Source organism: Ixodes scapularis, unplaced genomic scaffold, assembly GCF_016920785.2.
Source record: "Ixodes scapularis isolate PalLabHiFi unplaced genomic scaffold, ASM1692078v2 PGA_scaffold1__304_contigs__length_218370807, whole genome shotgun sequence".
NCBI lineage: Eukaryota > Metazoa > Arthropoda > Arachnida > Ixodida > Ixodidae > Ixodes > Ixodes scapularis.
Genome location: NW_024609846.1, coordinates 72,073,132 through 72,098,842, shown reverse-complemented (window position 1 = coordinate 72,098,842; position 25,711 = coordinate 72,073,132). Strand labels below are relative to the sequence as shown.

General features: G+C 44.6%; 1 pseudogene; it reads left to right on the top strand.

Annotated features, from left to right (window-relative positions):
• Positions 1-7,393: 7,393 nt before the first annotated feature.
• On the top strand, positions 7,394-24,598 carry LOC121835753 (annotated as a pseudogene).
• The last annotated feature ends 1,113 nt before the right edge of the window (positions 24,599-25,711 follow it).

The following is a 25,711-nucleotide window of genomic DNA, read 5'->3' as shown; positions in this document are numbered from 1 at the left end:
CCGCGTTCCAAGGTCCGACAGTGAAGTAGGTCACTGTTCTGAGGCCACAAAGCTGTTCGTGACCCGAGTGAGTTTTAAAGTATTGATGCACCCCTTTAATATCATTAAGTAACATAGACGGCCACAGCATAGTGAGAACTCGGTGCTCGTCCATAGAGTCTTATGAGTAACGCTGTCGGCGATACAGATGCTTGTCGCCCTACCAGTAACCAGAACAAATTTATGTTTTCTTTTCACGTTTAGGGCGGATGGGAGATTTTGTATTCAAGGTTCTAGCGAAAGAAATATTTAATTACATTTATGTGACGAATACTCTGTGAACGGCCCATGCGTCCCATTAACGTTACGAATAGGCTGTAAACTAAAGGCACCAAATAAGTCCCATATTGGATTAAATTTCAGTCTTCCTGGTCATTTCCTTGACACCCAAAATAATAAAGCGGAAATGCAAAATGTATCATCTCCTTAAAATAAGATAAGCATTAATTTTTCCGTCTTCAAACAAACAATAACGGGGTAATAACATGTTAGATACTTTAAAAACACGACATAATGAGACATTAATAGGCATTTACACGGATATGATTTGAGATAGCCGCATTGCGTATTGAAAGTGATTGCTTCTCTCTCTTACCCCTCCCGTTCCGATGTTACCATCTCCACGAATGGGACGAACACGGCTTAACCCTTTAAATAAAAAGACATTTCACGCACCCTAGCTGCCGTATCTCTCTTGGACTCACGAGACGTGAAGAGATAGTGGACGATACGGGTAGAATTATCGTTGTCAGTGTTCTTGCAACTAATTGACATGTTTTGGACGTAAAAGCGAAAACTCCCTATACCTTACTGTTTTTCCAATTTCCGCTTTGCAGTGCGCACGCAAGAGACTTGAATTCACATTGGCAGTGTGCTTCGTTTGCGGATTTCTGTAGGGCGAATCGACGGAGCTCCAGCCAAAATGTCAGGTTCAACAAAAACACAAAAAATTTCAACCAAGCCGAGGTCTGCTAGGACTTTGTTACGATATAAAGAGCGTTTTTGAATCAACTCATACTTGGTCCAGCAGTACTGATATTCCAAGCGTTGAACTATTCGAAAACCGGAATTCCAGGAATGCGAGCATCAACTCGAATTATTCGGTCAATCACTATATGTAAATCAAAAGTCTGTTGTCTTTGTTGTTGTTGTTGTTGTCTTTGTTGTCTTCTTAATTTTGATGACTGTTTGAACTTATTCTCATACCAGCTCTTGTACAGTGCATCACCGATCAAGACGCGACTGCAACAATTCTAGACAAGTGCCAGCCTAAACACACTTAGATGGGAATTTAATATGTTGTGATTTTGAGAAGTAAAATCAAACGGTTCCACCCATTTCATTTTTCAAAATAAAACCTGATTTTAGTCACCCAGCATACGGTATGTTTGAAGTAATTCAGAAAACCTGCATAATTTAAGTCGAAGACGGCAAAGTCGATCGAACTAATTTCAGAGGTCCTGATGAAATCACTATCTTAACACCCTCGCATGCTGTAGGGATGAGTGATCTAACCTCTCTCCGGAAATCCAAGGAGCAAGTACGTTCGACGAGCTACTACTCCTTGTCCCATTCACCCCCCCCCCCTTCCCCCCGGTAGTCAATAAGCGGCAACGGAACCCACCCATTTTCAAAGGCTCTTGTGATACCGACGTTCAGAATTGAGAAAAATGTTACGAACGCCCAAATCCCAACAACCGGTCAGGGAATTGGCTTCAAACTCGCCCATTTGATGTTCTTTTTGAAGGACACTGTATTGCAATTGTTCAACATCTGTGAAAACGAAATCACTTCCTGACACGTCTTTACAGCTGCAATTTCAGAGGTCCTCGGAAAACCTGAACGACGCAAGCACCAGGTGAAAGACAAACTGGTTCGCTGATTTTATGTCACCACCGAGTCTTCACCTGCTAAATTGAAAACGGTCATTGTCGATACGGTAGGGTGGATGCTGACATAGTGGGGGGAGATCGTATCTGATACCTGTTTAAAGGGGTTGTCACAAAACCTCTTCGCTACTGTTGCGCCAAAATCACACATGACAGTCGAACAGCTTCACGAGCGCACAAAAAAAAAATACAAAGAGCTGCAAATTGCTTGTCTTTTAAAAGCACCTTTCAAATGCTGTCCAGAGATACCCTTTCCAAATGCAGTGCATTTACTAAAACGCCCAGCAGCTGCCACTGGTGTTTCTGAATTCGCATGTGTTGTGTTATTTTCAATGTGAAAGAAATAACTGTCCCATCCCTTACAAAAAAGTGTAATTCTTCCTTGTGGAAAGTCTTCTGAAAAAAGTCAACACAGGTATTAAATGTCAACAGCTTTCCATCATACTTTCTGCAGATTGTATTTGGCTTTTGACTTGACTTCCAGGAGCCGTTTGGCTCAAAGTTCATTAGAAAGGCAGTAGACTTCTTGGCGCCTAGGTGTCAACTTTTTGTTGACACTCCACTGAAAAGCTATACCTTTAGCATACGACAACCTCGTGACTCTCAGGCGATTCATTTTCACCAGACCATTTGTAGTCTCTGTGTTGCCAGAGCCTACAGCTCAACAAAAGTGTTGGAAGCTTACTATGGCTTTCCACTCTCCTCCCTATTGGCTGCAACGAAATTCCGTAAAAAGAAAAAAAAACGCGGAGGTAGGGGCCACTCCGCCACTTCCTCTCACTCCCGTTGATGCTCTAGAGCCTTATATAGCCTACATATTGAAGGAATTCCTTTGGCGGGTGACCACCTCAACAGTTATTAAGGTTCTAAGCATGTGATCTTCTCCTCCGGAGTCCATCAAAGGGAGAACAGTGTTTTGAAGGTCGTGGACGATATCTCTTACTAGAAAGCCTTGGTATATCTAATAATAATTCGGGACAGTCGCTAAAACAACAACCCCAAATACGGCTCCTTGAAGAAATATTATCGCTTCTCTGCATAGCACTAATCAGGACGAAGCGAGTCAAGGCAGTTTCTCCACTTTCAAATAGCTGTTTTTTTTTTAGTAGTTGACTATTTAATATGGTCATTCAAGTCACTATAGTCACTTACAAAGTCAGAACGGCAGGGCATGTCTTTCGAACGCCTTTCGGAAGGCATGGGGCGGGTGCTGCCTGCACACGTCCCATGCCTTCCGTCGTGCATTGACTGCACGCGCGCGCTCGACGTGCACCAACGCCGAAGCGTTGTTGAGGGTAGTAGGCGGCTCTGCTGGTGGCGGGACAACTGAAGCTGCTAGCCGTTCTCACCTTGTCAGAGACTTGAAAAACTTAGCCACTTTTGACATCTGGTCGTGGTGTACAATGTTCAATAAAAAATCAACAGAAAGTCTGTTGCTTTTCTATTGACACTGGCTGTAGAGAGTAAACTGAAAATTTTCAACACGAAGTAAACAGAACGTTTGCAGTCATTCTGATGACACGGTCAACAGAAAGTCAGCAGAAAAAAGTCAACATAAAGTAAATAGAAAGTCAACAGTTTTTCTTTTGACTCGGGCTGAAGAAAATCATCCGAAAAGTTTCAACACAAACTCAAGAAACCTTCTGTTGACCATGTCAACAGAAAGTCAAACTCAAAAGAAAGTAATCAAATTCAACAGAAGACAACACGTTTTCAATAAAAAGACAAAAATTATTTTTATAAGGGTGGGGCAAAGCCGAGGTTGTCTGTAGTCCCCTGTAGCAGAAAAACGGCACCTAAATACCCATGGGCTGCGACGCGTCATGTGGCCCATAGCAACGGCGTCATCGTTGCGGAGGAACCAGCCGAACTGCTGGCGGCGCAGCGAAAGGAGACGCGGGTCTGCGCCGGCCTGACGTTAGGCCTGACGTTAGGCTTATCTTTACGCTTTGAGTTCTAACGTCGTCAGCGGGTACGCGCAGCTGTTTGACGGGAAGCGGAGGAGTGGGGGGGGGGGGAGGGGGGGACGCGGGTACGCGCTGGCCTGACGTTAGGCCTAACGTTAGGCCTAACGCGACGGAAGGATTATCTACTGTCCTTGCATCTCGCTATAGATGGTTGATAAATGCAGAATGCCTGGTTCACGTGGTTGCGTGGGCTGCATTCAGGGCGACCTAGCCAACATACTGATACGGCAGTAACCACAAAGCCTTCAAGAGAACTGTTCGTCCTACACAACATAAGAAACAATTCAAAGCAGCTAATTAGTTAGTTCATTTTGAGTCACCGTTGTTGTTGCTGCTGTTTTCATTTCTGTGGGTGCAATCAATGCAAGCTCCCTCGTTCGGTGGTCATCGCGCCAACCCCAGACAACATCCAATCACGTAAAGTAAAATTGGCGAGCAGAAATACCTAAAGGACCTGTTCCGGCAACTTCAGGATTTTCCCGCTAGGTGCCGTTAGTTTTGCTAGAGTCGAAAATATGCCAATCAACACCTAAAAATAACCCCCCAGCCGGTTTCAACAAAATCTGTTAAAACCAAAACCCCGAATCGCAGCCGTCCTTGAATAAAGAAATATCGAGCTTTACCGTAAATTATATTTACATACAGCAATATTTTATCTGTACCGGGAGCAACCACACTGTAATATTCACGAGGCTGATTTTTTCCTAAGGAATCAGAAGCCTTATCTGGTTTCCTTCCTATTCTTATTGGTACCGGGACATTTTCGAAGTATTCGTGACGCGCACATTCCCATGAGGCTCGTAAATTCTATCCCCGTGTCCTCCATTCTTCAGCGTAATCCCCGATTAACACAAATGTGTTACCAGAATCATATAATGGACACACACAAAAAAAATTCAAAGTACGCGAAAAAAAAAAAAAGAGAGGAACTCTGATGAAATATAATAAACAGTAAACCCCGAAAACTGAAAACCCTACCCAAACTCACAAGCGAAAGAATCTGTTCATCACCTCTGAGTACCGACATCGCACGCCGTCAACAAATCCGAACCGAAATGAACTCTAGAAATGAACCCATGACAAAATGCTGCGTGAGGGGGAGGGGGAGAGGAGGTCCCAGCAAAATGGAAGATTTCGGGGGAAAGGCCAGGCCCATGCCCCCCCCCCCCCCCCCCCCCCCGCCCGCCCCCTGGCTACGTGCCTGCCTTAGGACACGGTTCTGCTAGGAGCGGCGTTCACCCTACCGAAGTAGAAATGTTCCCTCTGCTTTCGGTCCGCTTTGGAACGTCTCTTGCCGTGGGGAAAGTCGACTACCGAGGGACATCTGGCACGCCCCGGCGAAAGACTGTAGATTACTTTGAATCCCGCGGGGATATTGTAACGTGCAGGCAAAGCTCGGTTACGCGAAGCCTTCACTACAATAGGCCTCCGTCAGATTGCGGGCACCTCGGTCGGGATTCAAACACGCCTCCTTGAGATAGCGAGAACACGATGTAACTGTTCTCCTTTTCCCTTTAAGCGCTACCGCAGCAGACGCTCCGATTCGTTGGAATAAATCGGAAAGTGCCAAAGGTGATCGTCACGTCGCTGGCCATATCTGTGTGTTTGCAATCAGCGACTTCAGCAAGCAAGTGTATAAAAAAGCGCAGAATCATATGGGGACCGTGCATGATTGGTCTAGCCCACTGTGGTCTAGCCGCAAGTATCAAATGTACAAAGACGACGAGCGTCGTAACGATGCACATATGGTGCTGCATGATTGACACCATCGGATCGTAGCCTTAGCTGCAGTCGGACGTAGAGGGAAACGGAGTTTGGTGGCCAATATAATGGCATATAAATGAGACATGAATAAATAAATATATGTTGGTTATTCCATGTCAAACGTCCCATACGTTAAGCTCGATCATTTCCGATGCTGAAAACAAAAATAGTGGCTTTTTACCCCAAGGTCTTTATCCCCATGTGGCGGGTTCGAATCCCGGCCGAGGTGACCGCAATCTGACGGAGGCTTATTGCGGAGAAGACACCGTGTAACCAAGCTTTCGGTCGCACGTCAAAAGATCCCCAGGCCGTCGAAATTAATCCTCAGTCCTCCTCTGGGGCGTGGCAGATGCCCGTCGTTGGTTTGGCACTTAAAAATCTCCAAATTTGAAATTTTAGGACCCCAAGGTCTTTAGCCTTTTCCTAAAATATTTTAACCAAAAACTTGTTCTTGTTTCATGGCATGAACGTGGTTCGAATTGTTAAAATGGGCAAAAAGATTAGGCATCATTCAATAATTTAGTAAAAAACAAGATTTGCTCCAAACACTTCATAGTGTTTTTAATGTAATTTGAGCGACATTAAGCTTGCTATGTTGTGATGACGATACAAAATTTATTGTTAAAATAATTTTGAAAAAATATCAAAGGCATTAATATTCACATTTCCCTGAATTTGTCATTTTATTATTTCTTCGCGGCTGAGAATTATACAATTTTTCTACTTGAAAAGTCGTATAACAAAATCCTTTAGTTAAAATAAAATTTCTAAAGTTCTTAAAAAAGCCTGCTTGGCTGCTTAACGAGCCGTTTATTCTACCATGAGGTATTCAAATCAAAACCACATAAAAATGAGTTGAGAAAAATAGTGTATTGCCTTTTATTTCTGTAAGTTTAATCAAGATAATTTGTTTCTATCGCGAGAAAACAAATACTGAAGTTTAGGGTCCGCGTCGCAAGCTGCAATTGTTTCTTACCTCCTCTTCACCGCCGAACACGCCACCTCATACTACAGATGACAAGAAAGCTGAGTGGCTTTACGTGCACGCAAGGCCAATGCTGGTCGGGAGTGGGACTGTCACCGCGGATCTACGCATGCCCATTTTTTACTTGCAATTGACTTACGTATGCAGTCGGACGTAGAGGTAGAAGTTGTAAACAGTGATTGTTTACAACTTAAGACGCGTCGCGGTTTGCCGCGGCCACTTTCACCTCATCCCTCTTTTCGACTATAACTCAAACTATAGCTGATGTGGTGTGATAATAGGGAGGTTTCGTAACTCCCTATTATCACACCCGAACGTCAGTTTCGTAACTCCCTATTATCACACCCGAACGTCAGTTTCGTAACTCCCTATTATCACACCCAGAAATTGAAATGCTGAAAAATTGAAATGCTGAAAAATTGAAATGCCCAAAAATCAAGATGCCGAATAATCAAAAGGCCGAAAAGACATAACGCCGAAAACTACGTAAAAAAGAAATGACGCGCTTTGTGACTACCACTTGTTTGTTTTCCGTTAGATCACTTTCCACTGACACGAGCCTGTTTAACTCGTTCTGCAAAAGCACCAGTATCGGTTTTTCGTATTTTTCTATCTGTCGTTAAGCTAGGCATATCAGACGGGCAGAAGAGCTCTTATTGGTCAGCAGAAAGAGACAGCGCTGCCCAGTGTTCAGAGTACAAAAGCAGCAGCAATGTGCGGCAGTAATAATTTCATTGATTCAGAGGGAAATGGACGAAGACGTGGTTGTGCAGTGCTCTCAGAAGGGAAAAGGAAAACGTAGCTGCAAAGACGGTTATTTTTACGTGCTTGACAAGAAAGTAGGTTCTAGACACTATTGGAGGTGCGAGAAGCGAGGCGGATGCCACGCTAGAGTGACTACCGACCTTTCTGTAGAAGGTACTCAAGAGATCTCGATGACAGTGACTCACGCAAGCCATGCTCCGGATATCTGCAGAGTTACAGTTCTCCGTACTCAAGAACGGATCAAAGCTCTGGCGGAGGCCTAGGGCAAGGCACCCGTGAAGATTGTGCAGCAGGTCACGGCAGATGTAGGAGCGTCTTCAAGGCAGCACCTTCCAAGCAATGAAGCCTTGCGCCAGATTGTGATAAGGGAGAGAAAAGCGGACTGCCCGCACGAGCCATCTGCCTTGCAGGAGCTCATCATCCAGGGCGAGTTCAGAACAACTTTAGACGGCCGGGAGTTTCTGCGGTGCGACTGCACAAGCTCAGATGAGGCTTGACTCCTAATTTTCTTCACGAACGAAAACTTGAGGGAACTGAACCACGCTCCAATGTGGCTCATGAACTAAATCCCAAAAATGTGAGTATAGGCTCCAAACTGGCAGCAACCAACGCCATTCGGTCGTTGCTCCCGTCGTCGGTTGTGCATGGTTGTCTGTTCTACTTGTGTCAATCAGTATGAAGGAGAGTGCAGCCCCTAAGACTGGCAGTGCTCTATAAAATTGATGTAAGTGGCTTCGCCATCAAGGTGAGGCAGCTTGCAGCCCTTTCGTTCCTGCCCGCCGAACAAGTCCGACATGCCTAAGCGCCCTTGAAACCACTCTTCCCGCTAGAGGCCTTTGAACTGCTGCGATGGTAGGAGGACAACCACCTTTGGGAAATCAAGCCGCCGTGTTGCCGGAGGTAACACTGCCGTGGTCATACGAAGTCCACCGGTATTCCCGCCATCCACCTGGAATGTGCTTGCTCTTACTCAGAACGGGTTTCCAAGGGTCAACAACGCCGTTGGGGCATGGCACCGAGAATCGGAGATATTGGTTGGCGGACACCACGTAAAGCTTCTTCCGGCTCATCACCATCATGAAAAGGGAGCAAGCTAGAGTCGAATGCGACATCGAGGGAGCGATGAGAGGCAAATCCCGCCTCTCACAAAGCAAGAAGCAAAAGTTGCGCGAAAATCGTTTGGCAGCTGCTATGGGCAACCGAACAATGAGGACGTTCTAAGCTTTATTCGAGAAATTGCGCACAACTTATGTCTCTGAACTACAATAAACAGGGAATCGCCCTGCCATGGGACGAGATGCGGAAATATATTTTTCCTTTTTTGAAGGCTTGCACCGTGCGAAGGGAAGCTATACTCGCGGCTAACCTTTCATGTTAGCGGAACTTCTCGTCTAACTTTGATCACATTGCCAAGAAAATATATCTTGCCAAGAAACATTGTCTCCCCCTTCCAAATGCTGAGGCCAGCATTTTGACGTTTAGATGCTTTGACTTTTTTTTAATTTTCGGCTTTTTGTATTTCGGGTTTTTGTATTTTCGGTGTTTTAAATTTCGGCATTTCGATAATTCGGCATTTTGATTTTCGGTGTTTTGAATTCCACCCGCGGCTACCGCCTCTGAGGTGGACACCCGGTAAAGATCTCCGATGTGGAGAGGCTGTTTTTGTCTCTAGGTCCCGTGATGTTAGGTCACGTGACATCGATTTTCCAGCCGAATTTAGTGGGAAAACTATATTGGTGCGTAGGTCACGTGACGTTCTTTTCGTTAAATTTAGCAGGAGAACTGAATTGGCGCCTAGGTCAAGTGACGCAAATATTTCCGCTAAACTTAGCGGGTATCCTGAATTTGTCTGTAGGCCCCACGACGTCAGGTCACGTGCCCATGATTTTCCAGCCAATTTTAGCGGGAAATAAAATTGGTGCATAGGTCACGTGACGTCAAGTTTTTCGCTAAATTTAGGGGGAAACCTAATTATTGCATAGGTCAAGTGACGTAAATACTTGCGCTAAATTTAGCGGGGATCTTCAATTTGTCTGTAGGCCCCGCGACGTCAGGTCACTTGCCGTCATTTTTCCCTCCAAACTTAGCGGGGAATCTGAATTGCTGCATAGGATACGTGGCGTATTTTTTTCCTCTCGATTTAGCGGGGAACCCGTATTTGTCTGTATAGTGCCCGTGACGTCAGGTAGCGTAAAATCAATTTTCCCGCCAACGCCAACTTTAGCGGGGAAACTGAATCAATGCATAAGTCACGTGACGTCAAACTTTCCTCTTAAATTTAGCGGGGAAACTGAAGTCGTTGGCGCTCACGCCGTCGCGAAAACCGGATGGACGGGCCCGTAATAGCTGCAGCTGTAAATAGCGCAAAATCATGGTGCATTAACTACGCGTAATTGGTTTAGCTTGAGATATCAAACACACAAAAACCAGGAGCGCCGAGACGATGCACTTTTGGTGCTTAATAATAGACTCCATCGAATCGTAGTGTTGGCTGCATCGTGTAAATGAGACATGATTAAATAAAAATAGCTAGCACACAACGTTCTGTAATAAAAGTTGTATTCACCATACTTGTTATTTATGTAGAACATTTTGAAAAGCTTGATGAAGAAACCGCATTGAAGCGACCCAATTAGCTCACCAACTTTTGGAATATATGCTACTTCGGAAGCATAAATTGGGAACAAAAGATTGCCTTCTACATCTGCATAAAACTCTATGCCAAGTTTTAAAAAGTGATTTAAACAATGGCTAAATAAAGGGGTAGAAAAATTAGGTGCTTCCTAGCTTAAAAGATTTCTCCAAAATAAAAAAATAAAAACAATGCAAAGGAAATTAGAAATACTTCAGAACAACTTGATTAGATTCCTGAAGTGTGGCGATGGAAAGTCAAGATTGTACTGCCACTCGTATCCCGTGCTCCGCACAATAAAAATGGCACTCGCCTCTAGACGTCACTTGCACAGATACTTTATTTTAGTGCGTGTCACGTCTTTTTAAAGCAAGGTTCAATTCATTTGGTGCAAGACTGAACCGAGAATATACAACATTTACACTCAAGGTTAGGGCGGGGTCCTTATTCAACCACAGATCATGCCACTAAATTTCTTTTTTTATTTAAACGATTGACGTCATTTGAATCTTTCTCATTCTGTGCGATGCAGTTTCTCTCAGAAGCTTTCCTATAAAAAGGGACAGAAGTGAACCTAAGTCAGCAGTTAGATACACTTCAGCTTACCATAAGCACCATGACTGGGGTGAGTCTCTTTTTTTGTTGTTTGTTGCACAGGATATACTTTTCAGTATCTTTTTTTAGGAAATTAAGAGTGGTCATATCCATTCCAACACAGTGGTGCTCTGGAAAGTATTTATATAACCTTACAACTCTTTAGAAATATGTACCCTCATGAGCATCTACTCCTGCCTCTTAAAACATTTAACCTCTGTTTACTTTTGAAGAAACCTGGGACCAGACTTGGGAAGAAACCCTTTACAAGTAACGGATCTTTTGTAATGCGTTGCTTGTCGAAAATTACTCTTTTAAGTAATTTTTGACCATGCAACGTTATTTTTTGTGGCAGTAATTTTAATGTAATTTGATTACAAAACATTGGTACGGAATATATTAATTATACGTTATTTTTCAGAAATATATACATAATAAAACAGTGGAACTATATGAGCATGTGACCATCCCCTCAACCAAAGCTCCAAAACGAGCGCTCGCGTCCATGCATTTTTCAATAATGTACGACAGTATACCGCGTTCATGCATAAGCTGACAGTACGTCAAAGCTACAGGCACGATACAGAAGCTTTGAGGCGTTGCGCTCACGGTTCAAAGTCCGGTTTCAAAAGGGAGCTCTCGTAGATCGGTTCCTTACCTCCGAATCCCCTAGCGAATGTACACGCAGCTACTGAGCATGATCACTACTAGCTTTGCCAGCAAAATACCAGGGATCATTTCTGGTTGCCGCAAGCTAGCGGGAGGGATGGTGAGGTTGCTGCTGTCGCTGTCTTGTCAACCTACATGTGAACAGAGTTGCCTACATCCTTACTCATAAATACAATATTTTAATATTTACCAGGGCTACCATAATGCGGGCGCATGACTAGAAATAATGCTATCATTTTTTTTTAAATCAGAATTTTAGAGCGCTGCTCATCGGCGCCCGTTTCCCGCATGAGCGGCGTCGCCGTCGGCGTAACCGTGCTTGTGTTATGGAACGTTTCCCATAATGACGTCACATATGACGACATGTGAAGCGTCACGAGGGTCACAGTGACGTCACAAGGGTCGCTAGGGCCACGAGTGACGTAACGAAGGTCACTCGTGAAGGTCACGACGAAAATCATAACCAGGGCTGGGCGGTATCGCGATACAATGTATCGCGATTGTATCTTAAGATAGTTGGAGTATCTGTATTTCTGCATCGAGATACATTTCAAAAATGTATTTGTATTTCACAAGCGAAATACATTGCAGATGTATCGCTTGTATCGCAATACTTTGCGAGATGTGGGGGTTTCGTTACATTTGTTGTATTTTTTAAGCTAACTTTAAAAGGAAAAAAAAATCTTTGGTGCAAGTTACTTCGTAATTTTTAGTATGAACACACCCTATAACATGAATCATCTCAGTCATCGACATATAAAAAAAAGTGGTTTAAAAAAGGTTTCGGGCAAGAATAGCAAAATCAACTCTCCTTACAACGCCCTCCACACTCTCAAGAAGAAAGGGTGTAACAGGGTGTATCGTTACATTCGTTGTCCCTATAATACACCCCAAAACTTCATTTCGACGTTCTAAGCCCTATAGTACTAGCCCTTAATCGGAAATCGTGCACTATTTCCGATCTAGCAGAGAGAACGCTGTAAAGGAGTTGAGTGAAGAAAAAGTAGTGACCTGTTGTTTAATCTCCCCACACTATGGGCGACTTAGAAGCTTATACTACAAAAGTTTGAGATGCGCCCTCACGGCAAAACAGGATTCATTTCGGGCGGACGTCTTTGGTCAAGCATGGCATGGAGTCTTTACCGTTCTGCAACTCTCTGGGTTAACTGCGTGACACGTTTTTTTTAACGGCATTAATAATAAATAGAGAGTTCGAGGTAAAGGGAAATCATAAAATATGACACAAAAAAGGAACTCAAACATAAATTACCATTGCATTCTCCACGATCTACAACGTCCCCACCTAGCACCGTTTGGTAACAAATCTATTTCTATAAGCATCTGTATCTGCATTCCGGAATATTTTTTCGCCATTTTCGCAGAAGTATCTTAGGGATATCCTGTTGCATAAAAGGCAACTGTATCTCAGTATCTTTATTTCTGCCCTTAAAACACGTGTATCTCAGTATTTGTATTCCCGAATACGTTTGGAGTATCTCTGCCCAGCCCTTGTCACGACCTTCACAGTAACCTTCACGAGGCCTTCACAAGTGACCTTCCTGACGTCACGAGCGACATCGCGAAGGTCACTCGTGAAGGCCTTGATGAAGGTCACGAAATCACGCCACGAGGGTCACTAGAGTCAAAGGTGACGTCACGAGGGAGGAGGGAGCGTGGGGAAGGGAGGAAGCGGGAAGAGGAGGAGAGGGAGGAGGAAGGAAGGAAGAGGGAGGAGAAGGAGAGGAGGAGGAAGGAGAATGGAGGAGGAGGAGAGGAGAAGAGAAGAAAGTACGGAGGTGGAGAACGGGCATATCCTCCTTTCCGTACCCTCCCCTCTTCCTCCTCAAAAGCTGCGCTCTGATTCGGCATTACAGCGAATTGTAAGTGTTGTTCTTTTTTTCAGTCTAAAAGTAAGTTGCTGGGCTAGCTGGTTATCTTTGTTAAGCAAAATTGCGCAATAAAGAGAGGGACATGAACAAGGATAGCACTTATCCTGCTCCCCTGTCTTTTTTGCGCTATTTTATATGGTTTATTATTTGGTAAGTGTGCGTGAAAACTAGCGTGACAGAAATGTGTAACCTAACGAGTAAATTAATTCGTTACTTTTCAGGTCTTCATTTGTAACCATAATCCATTACATTTGAGACTCGGTATTGTGTTATTGTAACCACTTACATTTCAGGGTCGGTAATTTGTAATTGCAATACACTGCTATTTTTCAAGTAGCGGGCACAAGTCTGCCTGGGACCTTGACTATTTTCTGTATGCCCCTCATCTGCAGTTCCGTGCCTGCCTTCTTTTGGCTCTGGCCACCAGTGCCCTCGCTGGCTACACCGGCCTCGGTTACGGCGGCTTCGGCTACGGTGGTCTTGGCTACGGCGGTCTCGGCTACGGCGGCCTCGGCTACTCCGGCCTCGGCTTCGGCTACTCTGGCCTCGGCTTCGGCTACGGCCTTGGCTCTGGCTACGGTCTCGGCTATGGCTATGGCCTCGGCTACGGCCATGGTCTGGGCTATGGACACTCTGCCCTAACTGGCTACGCTGTCGCTGCTCCAGCTGTCACCAAGGTCTCTACTGTCCACCACGCCCCAGCCGTTGCCTCCTACGCCGTCGCCCCAGTAGCCACCTACGCTGCTGCCCCAGCTGTTGCCAAGGTGTCTACCGTCCACCATGCCCCAGCCGTTGCCTCCTACGCCGTCGCTCCGGTCGCCACCTACGCTGCTGCTCCGGTCGCCACCTACGCTGCTGCTCCAGCTGTAACCAGGGTCTCTACTGTCCACCATGCCCCAGCTGTTGCCTCCTACGCCGTCGCTCCAGTCGCCTCCTACGCTGTAGCCCCAGCTGTCACCAAGGTTGCCACCGCCTACCACGCTGCTCCAGCCATCACCACCGTTGCTCACGCTCCATCCTTCGGCTACGGCTACGGCGTTGGCCACCTCGGATACGGTCTCGGACACTTCGGCTACGGACATGGTCTATCCAGCTACGGCCTGAACTACGGTTATGGTCTTGGCACCTACGGAGACTACGCTACCCTCCTCCGCAAGAAGAAGTGTAAGCTATTTTGTTGCTTCGTTCTTGCTCAGGGTTGGAGTTACTGGCTGAATAATTGTCCTGGCTAGAAGTGAGAAACCTTTCTTTAGAAAGTTCTTATTTGAGAGGCCAACGGGGCTTTTATATCCTACACGAATGACTGAGGGAGCTTTACTTGAGCTATCAATCGCGACTTATGAATTCCTGAGGGAGTCAACCCTGGTATTCTCATCTTGATGTGGGTGTTAATGCGATACGGGGTGAGGGAGGAAATGTTGCAATTGAGGTATATTACATTTTATTTTCAGAAATTGTAGGATGAAGACAAGGATCCATAATGGGCAACGAGGAACAACGCTTCATCCTCCAGGTTTCTTTTCCTGTGCTGTTTGTTTGATGGAGTGTGAGTTTCGAATAAATTATATTCACTGTCACGTACCAATTTTCTTACTATTCGGTGACGTCCAATATGGCCAATTCTTAGACAATAGTATTTCCAATTACTTCTGGTTATGAAATATATTGCTCCAGGATGCTAGTTATTTACCCAAAACATTTATATGACATACCTGAAACGGTTGCATGCAGTGTGGAATCCGGGCAAGGGGAAAATAAATTTGAAATGTGAAAGCTCTTTTTTTTTTTGGAGGGGTAGGTAGGAGGGAGGGGCAGGGAAAAGCCCATTTTTTGTAAGAGTGAGATTCAATAAAAGCATGGCGATTTCATGTGCATGATTGGTGACATCAACTCCTTTATTGCTCTGCCTGTTCATGAAGGGCTAGAAGGGTCGCTCGCATTGCCCAGTACGCAAGAATGATGGCACAAATTCGCATTGCGCAGTACACAAGAATGATGACCCCTAAATTGTTACGCACAGAGAGCTTGTGCTCCCTCTCCTTTTAAGACAACGCTCTGTCTTTCGGATATGAACACGTCCACAACTTATAGGAATTTCGTGGCAAGCTCTAATTTTTGCACTTATTTCACCTCCTCCTCTAAAGACATTTTCATTGTTTGCAAAATCACAGCTCAGAGTGCGACCTGAAGAGCCCAGCACGTGCGTCTTCATCGCTTTGGAAAGCGAGCAAATCACGCGCCATACGCACCAACACTCAAAATGGGACCGGCCACACACGCTCTCTTGGAAATAAAGGTCTATACTCACTGACTGAGTGAAAACGACAGGGCACATGTTTCACACGCCCGAACTCCAGCATGCACCCATGGCTTCCGCTGCTCTTTGGTTGCGTACGGACACTCGAGGTGCACGATACACTGAAGCGTTGTCAGAGGTGTGAAGATCACGTTGTAAGCGAAAACAAATGAACTTTTCTGTGCAATTGTCATCGTGTGAGTGAATATAGCTGTCATATCCCGCATTTGAGCCTAACCGCCATCCTTTAAATGTTAGCGCCATTTATTGCTGTTTTTTTTCGATTTTTTTTTTTTTGCAAGTTGCCCTACTTAGTACGGTCGAACTTCGCTTCCAACGGCTTAAAAGCTGTACCTCGAAGGACACGACTTCTGCTAGCCCGTATGAAAATCTTATATCTGGGCCATATCTCGCCATATCAAACATTATATGATTATATACGGCCTATATACAGCGTTATCTGGCGTATATACAGACTTCTCTGGCATATATACAGCCCGATATAGCGTATATACAGACTTATTTGGCGTATATACAGACTTATCTGGCATACATACAGCCTTATCTGGCGTATATACAGCTTTATCTGGCGTATATACAGCTTTATCTGGAGGCCGCTCTTCAATATGTTAAAAAGCTAAAAAGTTAATTTTTTTAGCACACTGTGAATGACTCAATGTTCGCGAGCTAAATGTTAGCACAAATAATCCCAAACTTCAGATTTCACACGCTTAAGTTTGAGATTATTTACGCTAATTTTCACAAGGCTTTCAATGTAGCTTAGTTCTTTCAAAGTGTAAATATTACGCCCGAATAGACGATTTGCTAAATACCCCAAGCGCCTCGGCCTGTATTCGAGTAATCATGGGGAAGGTGTTTCTTCAACTGCCTAGTGATCGAAAATTTTGACCAATTCAATGGTTACACAGTTTTGAGTGTAATTCGGAGTCACCTTGAACAAGTGTCGTATAGAACCCAAGTACCTGTCATACCACTTTTAAAATGTCCCGCCAATGTCAGCACTGTGCACTCTGTCCAACTTTCAACCTGGATGAGCTGCGGACATATTCCTTACATTATTATAATTCTCGTACAGCTTCAAAGACGCTGATATTCAGTTAGAAACGCTAAAAATGCTATAAACAGCTCCGCTGAATCCGAGCTAAATCACGGTTTTGGTTGTGATTTCTCGGCTTTTAAGTAATTCGTGCTAAAACAACAATCACGAGAATGATAATATTGTAAGAGATTTCGGCGGCTCAGTCTGGTTGAAAGTTGGACATAATGCACAGTACCATAAACGCTGCCATTGAAGAGAAATTTTAAAAGGGATGTGACAGGTCTTTGAGCCCTATGGGACGCTTGTTCAGGTGACTAACGAATTACACTCGAAACTTTGTAATCATGGAATTGGTCAAAACTACCGATTACTAGGGCACTGAAGGATCATCGTTTCCATAATTCCTCGAGTGTGGGCCAGGGCACTTTGGAGAATCGTAGACAATAAAAAGATATAAAGTGCTGATTTCAGGCTTGTGTCCTTTTCATATGCCTGGCCAGATCTGGGATTTTCATACCTGGCCAGGGGTATCAGGCTATATCTGGCATTATGAGGCTATATCTGGCAGATATCAGGATATCAGGCAGAAATCAGGTTATATGTGCCAATATTTGATATGGCCATATCTGAAATCTTCAGATCTGGCCAGATATAAATTTTTTGTAAGAGAGGAATAACGTTCACTCAACCAAAGTAGAGGTGTTCCCTCTGCTCCAAGTCGGCCTTAAGACGTTCCTTTCCGTGGGGAAGTCAACTAACGATGGACATCTGGCACGCCCCGATGGAGGTCTGTAGATTAATCGGAATCACGCGGTGGTATTTCAGCATTCAACCGAAAGCTCGGTTACGCGCAGCCTTCTTCGCAATAGGCCTCCGTCAGTTTCCGGGCACCTCGGTCGAGATTAGAGCCCGCCACCTTGATATAGCGAAAACACGAGGCGTCAGCTCTACTCCGCTTCCTTTAAGCACTTTTGTTCTTCTTTATATCCATTTCCCTTTTAAGGGGAGTTACGGAGGTTCTTGAAAAAAATGAGTTAGAAGTGAATTCTAGTGCATTTTGACCCCTGAACCCGAATACCCAAGCTATTTGCTGCGCAAGTGTTGTTAAACGCTAGAAAACGCGAAAGAGAGTTGCTGTACGTGACGTCATCGACGGATCTTTTGGCTGCCCAAGGCTAGGGAGGCGGGGCTTCCGCCCTATTTTGAAATTGCTCTTATGGATCTCTGGCGCGTCGCATTAAAACATAATTGTGAAATCTGTTATTTTAAAGGCCAAGTGAACATAATTCAAGTGTTTTTTTTTCTCAAATGCAGAAGTGCCCCATCTTCCCTTTAAGCACTGCCGTGCAGAAGCTCCGATTCAATGGAGTCAATCGAAAAGTGGCAAAAGTGATCGTCATGGCACTAGCCGTATCTGCGTGTTTGTGATCAGTGGCTTAACCAAGCAAGTGCAGAAAAAAGCGCAGAATGATATGGGGACTGTGCATGATTGGTCTAGCCGCAGGTATTAAACGCACAGAGACTAGGAGCGTCGTGACAATGCAGTTTTGGTGCTGCACGATTGACACTATCGGATCGTAGTGTTGGCTGAAGTCGGTCGTAGAGTGAAGCCGAGTTTGGTGGCCAAAATAATAATAGCGTGTAAATGAGACATGACTAAATAAAGATACATGGGTCACTCTATGTCAAACGTCCCAGGCGTTACGCTCGATCATTTCCGATGTTAAAAATAAAATTCGTGGATATTTACCTTAAAGGGATACTTCAACGAAATTTGAAATATATCCTTTCCTGCTCAAAAATTGGTTGAAAGTGATCCACAATATTCGTAAATGACAATTGCACATTCGTTTTTTTGAGACTGGTGGCTGTATTTTTCGTTTAAACGGCCCACTCTGGAAAGCGCTCGGAGAGCAGCCAGTGGAAAGCAAATGACATACAACGCAATCGTGACGTAGTCCTCAGGACGAGCAAAGCTGCGGCGAGGCGACGGGCGAGGCTGACGTCGAGAGAATAGCCCAGTCATTCCAGCCACCGAAGCGGCTGCTTTTGTACGAATTTTGAGTGACGGGTTAATCTATAATCTTGTAGGGGCACAATAGCGACTTATGTGACGCACAAAAGGGATCCTCGGGGAGAGGGGAGTTCCTCCTTCCACCTCTTCTCTCGTGGTGGCCGGAGGCAAGACAAACGTCGTCACTATCTGCGAAGGTTCCTAGACAGTCATTACAAACGAGACGTTAGCGACATCCACCAGGTGCTCTTTGATAATCGCATAATTCGTTTTAAAATTCCTTTTCGTAGCTTTGTTAACAGGATATTGGCGTGTGTGATGTGATATACTGCTCCTTTGAACACATATAGACCAAAAATAAGCGCCGAAGTTTCGTGGTAGTTTCCTTTTAAGGACTTTAGCCCTTTCCTAAAATATTTTCACCGGAAAAGTTTCGATTGTTTTATGGCGTGAGCATGGTGTGAACTTTTAAAATTGGCATAAAATTAAGCATCATTCAATAATTTAGAAAAAAAAACAAAATTTCATTAAGACGCTTCGCAATGTTTTTCATTGTAACTTCAAAGGGGATTGAGCTTGGTATGTTTTGATGACGATGCAATTTTATTGTTAAGTATATTTTGAAAAAAAATAAACAAATGCAGTAAACTAACACTTCTATAATTTTTCATTTTATCATTGTTTCGCGCCTGACAATTATTCATTTTCTACTTCCAAACCTGTAAATGTATTACTATGAGAAATGTTTTAAGCCATAAAACAAAATACTTTTGCGAAAATAAAATTTTTAAAGTTCTGAAAAAAGATTGTTTTGCTGTTAAAGAACCGTTTAGTCTACCATGAGGTGTTTAAAAAAAGCACAAAATAACTAATTGTGAAGAATAGTGTGTTCGCTTTTATTTCTGAAAGTGTAATCAAGATGATTTTTCTCTAACGCCAGAAAACAATCTTCAAGTTGAGCTTCCACTTTGCATGCTGCCTCTGTTTCTTCACGGCCCAACATGCCACCTGATACTAGAGATGACAAGAGAGCTGAGTGGCTCTACGCGCACGCAAAGCGAATGCTGGTAGGGAGTGGAGTTTTCGCCGGCGGTTCTACGCATGCCCATTGTTTACTTGCAATTGACTTACGTATGCACTCACTGTTTACAACTAAAGACGCGCAGCGGTTTTCCGCGGCTGCTTTCACTCGTCACTTCTTTCGACTGTAACGCAAACAATAGCGGATATGGTGTGATAAGAGGGAGTTTTCGAAGATCCTTTATGCCGTCCCGCAACGCTCTCCGAAACCGACTACTAGATCCTGGTTTCTTCAGTCACGGGAAACCGAGCGCAGGTGCAGTAGCGGCATCTTCGTTGTGGAGAAGAAGGCTTACGAAAACTCCTTGAACGTACGTGCCGCCACTGCGTGCCGGTATTGTTGCGTCCACTGTACCAATGTCAGCTTTCGTCGATCCGAAACTCGTTGGCTAACAGCATCGGCATCACCTGACGGGGACTTATCCTGTACAGGAAACGAGTTAACAATAGAGTAATATCGCTTTAACGCTTAAAAAAAATATCGACGATCGTATATTTTCTTTTTTGGCGAGTGACACGTTGGCAAAACTGCCGACGTGTCACTCGACGCAACATGTCGTCGAGTGACACGTCGGCAGTTTTGCCATCATGTCCCTCGTCAAAAACAGCTGTTGTCCTGTCATGTCTATTCCTTTTATCGTCCTAGTTTTTTTTAAGCTGTCACACCCACCCATGTCAAACTTTTACCAACTCGCCCAGTTCAACATCTAGTTACAGTTTATCTCGCGCTATCTTTATCGCGTTTCAAAAATAGGAGAATTCCCCGTCAGGGGATGACGATGCCGTTAGGCGTCATGTTTCAAAGTGAGGGGATCTGACATCAATGCGATGGGCGCGACGATCAGGAGGATTACTGTGGGGAAAACGTGGGCGAATAAGGAGGATTACTGTGGGGAAAACGCGGGCAACGCGGGCGCGCTCCGCGGGGGATACTCGACGTCCGGCCAGAGGCAAGGGTCCCAGACGGGCGCCGGACTTAATGACTCCCGGCCCCACTCCGGGGGCCCCTTTGAAGAATCACAGGAAGGAGGAGGATGCCAGAAGATGACGAGCAGACGAGAGGACAACACAGACGCATATCAATCGGACAGTGTGAACTTCCATTCTATGTAACTATTCGTAAAATAAAAGTTAATTGCTTAGAATACAATCAGGTATTCTACAATGGCGACCTGGACAACAAACAGTGCCTAATCGGAGCGCCATGAACTCAGATGAAGAGAACCCATGTACCATTACATCGCTCTGGCTGTGTCCACCAAGAGCATCTCAGCCAGACAGAACCGAGAATGTACCATATTTATACTCAAGGTTAGGGCGGGGTCCATATTCAACCTCAGATCATGCCACTCAGTTTTTTTTTTTCTTTACTTAAACGATTGATGTCATCTGAAGCTTTCTCACTTAGGGCGATGTGGTTTCAATCAGAAGCTTTCCTATAAAACGTGATAGAAGTGAACTTAAGTCAGTTGGATAGAGTTCAGCTTATCATAAGCACCAAGACTGGGGTGAGTTCTTTTTTGTTTTTTGCACAGGATATACTTTTTAGTTTTTTCTTCTTTTTTTTTCTGAAATTAAGAGTGATCATTTTCATCCGACCCACAGTGATGCTCTAAAAGTAAACAACCATACTATTCTTTAGAAATATGAACCCTCATGAACATCTACTCCCGGCTCTTTAAATATTTAATTTCTGTCTATTTATTTTTAAAGAAACCTACGCTCTCAAGAAAAAAGGGTGTAAAAAGGTGTATCGTTACACCCTTTGTCCCATGTAATACACCCCAAAACTTCATTTCGACGTACAGAGTCCTATATTTGAACAGATGCCCCCGAATTTTACAAGGGGCTTGATAACGGTGCGATGTAACGTTTTAAATAGCTAAAATACGTATCACAGACCACATAAAGAAAACACTGAGTTTTTGCAGTAGGGCCAAGAGTAATCCAATAATGTTTTTGTAGTCAGTAAACCGTACATTAGCTATTTTAATAAGTTGTACCACAAGGCTATCAAGCCCCTCGTAAAATTTGGGGCCGTCTGTTCGACTATAGGGCTCTGTACGTCGAATTGAAGTTTTGGGGTGTATTATGTGCGACAAGGGGTGTAATTACACACCTTTTTTTCTGAGAGTGTAGGAACAAACTTGGGAAGTAATCCGTTGCAAGTAACGGATCACTTGTTACCCGTTACGTCTTTAAGTAATTTCAAAATTACCAAGTTACTTTTTTCCACCATTAATTTAATGTAAATTCACTAAAAAATATAGGTAACGGAGGACTTTATTTGATATTAAATATATCAACATAATACAGGAAGTCGAACAATATGAGTGTGCGACCATCCGTTCGACCAAAGCTCAAAAATGAGCCGTCGCGCCCGTGCATTTTTTAATACTGCATTCCACTATACATCGTTCATGCATAAACTGACGGTGCGTCAAAGCTGCAGTCACGAGGGTAAATACCTGGGGGAGTTGTATTTGCACATTGAAGTATTAGAAAAAAAAATGTTCAGCCTTTTAACTCTGGTGAAGAGGAAGAGCAGCGGAGCTGTAGCTTCTGTTCTCGGTGGCGGCTTTCCAGGCGAGCGATCTGGAGTCTATGTTCGACAAACGCTTCGTTTCTCCTAAAAGAAACGTAAGTGACGGAAGTGGCGATATCGCGCCTCATTGGTTAGATGCTTTAATAACGAAAGTTCCCCCTTTCGTCATTTGAGCCTGTAACCAAACAGACGCGATATTCAAAAAAGTCAAAAAGTCAAAAGTCTTTATTTTCTCTCCGTTTGGAGAGGGCAGGCAGAGGAAAAAGCAACTCAGTGTTGCTTGACGAGCCTCTGCCCCCCTCCCTACAGCAGCAGAGAAAAAAATATATACACGCACACAAACTCATTCAAATTCACAATCTCTACACCAGTAAAAAGAAAACAAGTGAGCTAAATCCCCTCCCTTCCGCAGCAGAGAAAAAATATATGCACGTATGTACACAAACTCATACAAATTCACATTCTCTACACCAATAAAAAAAAATATTGTCACTTCTGTCACTTTCGTTTATTGTTAGGAAAAACAAAACGTTTGTCGGACATCGCCACCCAGCTCTTCTTCCACAAGGGAATCTGAAGCGCTCGACGCAGTAGAACTTTAGGCGATAGCGGCCTCGAGGCGGTTGCGGAATTATTCGCGCTGCTCCGCACATCGCCGGTTCGTTCCGTTCCCGCTCTCCTTCCTCCAAAAAAATATTGCCGCCATCAATGAGCGACAGCAGCAACCAGTTGACTGGTGGCCGAGGTCGGAAAGGTTGCCTCGATCTATGAGCGACGGTGGCAAGCTGACAACCACCAAGAACAACACTCTGGTGGACAGCTACCGCCATCTATGAGCGACGGCGGCAACCGGAGTGTTCTGTCGACCACGGGTGTCGATATTTGTTTGGTACCGGACACGATCCAGGGGACAAGATGAGATGTAGAAAGATCTCTTTTTCTACCTCTCTGCTTTTCCTTCGTAATGGTGGCGTTGTTTTTAGTTGTTCAAAATACACGCACGAGACTGAAGCTTCGAAGTGTTGAGCTCACGCTTGAAAAGCCCGTTTCAAAAGGGAGCTTTCGTAGATCAGTTCCTTACCTCCGAATCTCCTAGTGAAGGACGACGCTGCTACTGAGCATGATCACTACTAGCTTTGTTTGCAGAATACGTAGGATCATTTCTCGTCGCCGTTATCTAGCGAGAGGTTTGGTGTGGTTGTAGCTTTCGCTGCAATCAGGGCTACCATAATCCAGGTGTTTTCCAAGACGTCCATTTTTTTTTCTGGTGGCTCAAAGTACTTTGCTGGGCTAGTTGGCTCATCTTAGTTAAACAAAATTGCGCCAAGAAGACTCAGACACCAAGTAAACATTAATAGCACTTGTCGTGTTTTCCTGTCTTTTTGCGCTCTTTTATATATATATATATATATATATTTTTTTTTTGGTAAGTGTACGCGAAAGTTAAGTGAATGCAATTTGTAACGTAAAGAGTAAAGTAAATCGTTACGTTTCAGAGGAAGTGGTTTGTACCGGTATTCTGTCACATTTCAGGCTCGGTAATTTGTAATTGTAACCAATAACAATTTTCAAGTACCGGGCGCACTGTATGCCTTTTATTTGCAGTTCCTTGCCTGCCTCCTTTTGGCTCTGGCCACCAGTGCCTTCGCTGGCTACACCGGCTTCGGCTACGGCGGCTTCAGCTACGGCAGCCTCGGCTACTCCGGGCTCGGCTTCGGCTACGGCCTTGGCTCTGGTTATGGTCTCGGCTATGGCTATGGCCTCGGCTACGGCCATGGTCTCGGCTATGGACACGCTGGCCTGACTGGCTACGCTGTTGCTGCCCCAGCTGTCACCAAGATCTCTACTGTCCACCACGCCCCAGCTGTCTCCTCCTACGCCGTCGCCCCAGTTGCCACCTACGCTGCTGCCCCAGCTGTGACCAGGGTCCCTACTGTCCACCATGCCCCAGCCGTTGTCTCCTACGCCGTCGCCCCAGTCGCCACCTACGCTGCTGCCCCAGCTGTGACCAGGGTCTCTACTGTCCACCATGCCCCAGCTGTGGCCTCCTACGCCGTCGCCCCAGTCACCACCTACGCTGCTGCCCCAGCTGTCGCCAAGGTTGCCACTACCTACCACGCTGCTCCCGCCGTCGCCACCTACCAGACCTACCACGCTGTTCCAGCGGTAACCACCGTTGCTCATGCCCCACCCAGCCTTCGGATACAGCTACGGTATTGGACACCTCGGATACTGCCTTGGACACTTTGGCTACGGACACGGCCTCGGCAGCTACGGCCTGAACTACGGCTATGGTCTTGGTTCATACGGAGACTACACTACCCTCCTCCGCAAGAAGAAGTGTAAGCTATTTTATTGCTTTGTTCTTGCTCAGGGTTGGATTTCCTGGCTCACTGATCCTCCTGGCTAGGAGAAGTGAGAAATTTTTCTTTAGAAGGTTCTTATTTGAGAGGCCAGCGGGGCTTCTATATTCTGAACGAATGACGGAGTGAGCTATACTTCAGCTATCAATCGCGACCTTCGAATTCTTGTAAGAGAGTCTCCTCTGGTATTCTCAGCTTGATGTGGGTGTAATGTGATACGGGGCGATGGAGCAGATGTTTTAATTAACGTATATCACTCTTCATTTTCAGAAATTCTGAGATAAAGACAAGGATCCATAATGGGCAACGAGGAACAAGGCATCACCCTCCAGATTTTGTTTCCTATGCTGTTTGTTTGATGTAGTGTGAGCTTCGAATAAATTATTTTCACTGCGACATACCAATTTTTTTAAATATTTGTTGACGTCCAATCTATGACCAATTCTTAGTGAATTGTATTTCTTTTATGCTCTGAAAAATATTACTTTCGGGCTGTAGTTATTTACCCGACAATTTCTCATAACATACCTGAGATGGCTGTATGCACTGAGGAGTGCGGGCAAGAGAAGCACAATTTTAGGATGTGACAATTTTTCCTTCTTTTTTTCTTTTTTTTTTTTTTTTGGGGGGGGGGGAAGCGGAGGGCAAAGCAAATATTTAATAAGAGTGAGGTTAAAAGGAAGCATGGCGATTTCATGTGCATGATTGGTGACATCTTTATTGGTTTACTTGTTTATGGAGGGCTAAAATGGTCGCTGGGGTTGCGCAGCAGGCAAGAATAATTATGTAAATAATACCTCTGTCAGACGGGCACCTTTAAGGGACCCTCACGCCAAAGGCCTTTAGGATTTTTAAATGACCTTTACGTTCTGCTGTACCAGACAGCGCAACTAATTGTCATTTAGACGATTCTTACAGCGATTGAAGTCTCGTATCTCGGTTTAAACGCATAAGTCATGTTCACACCAGAAAAGTAACATTCTTGCGATATAAAGAATTTTTTAATGTTTTTCTGAAGGAAACAAAGTACTAAAAAAGACAAAATTACAAGTTTAGTCGAGTGATTACAACGAAGTCCACTTCGAACCCAAACAAAGTATTTTTTTTTTTGGCGATTAGCGGCAACCCTGGGCGTCTCCGGCAGCCCGCTTCAGTCCTAA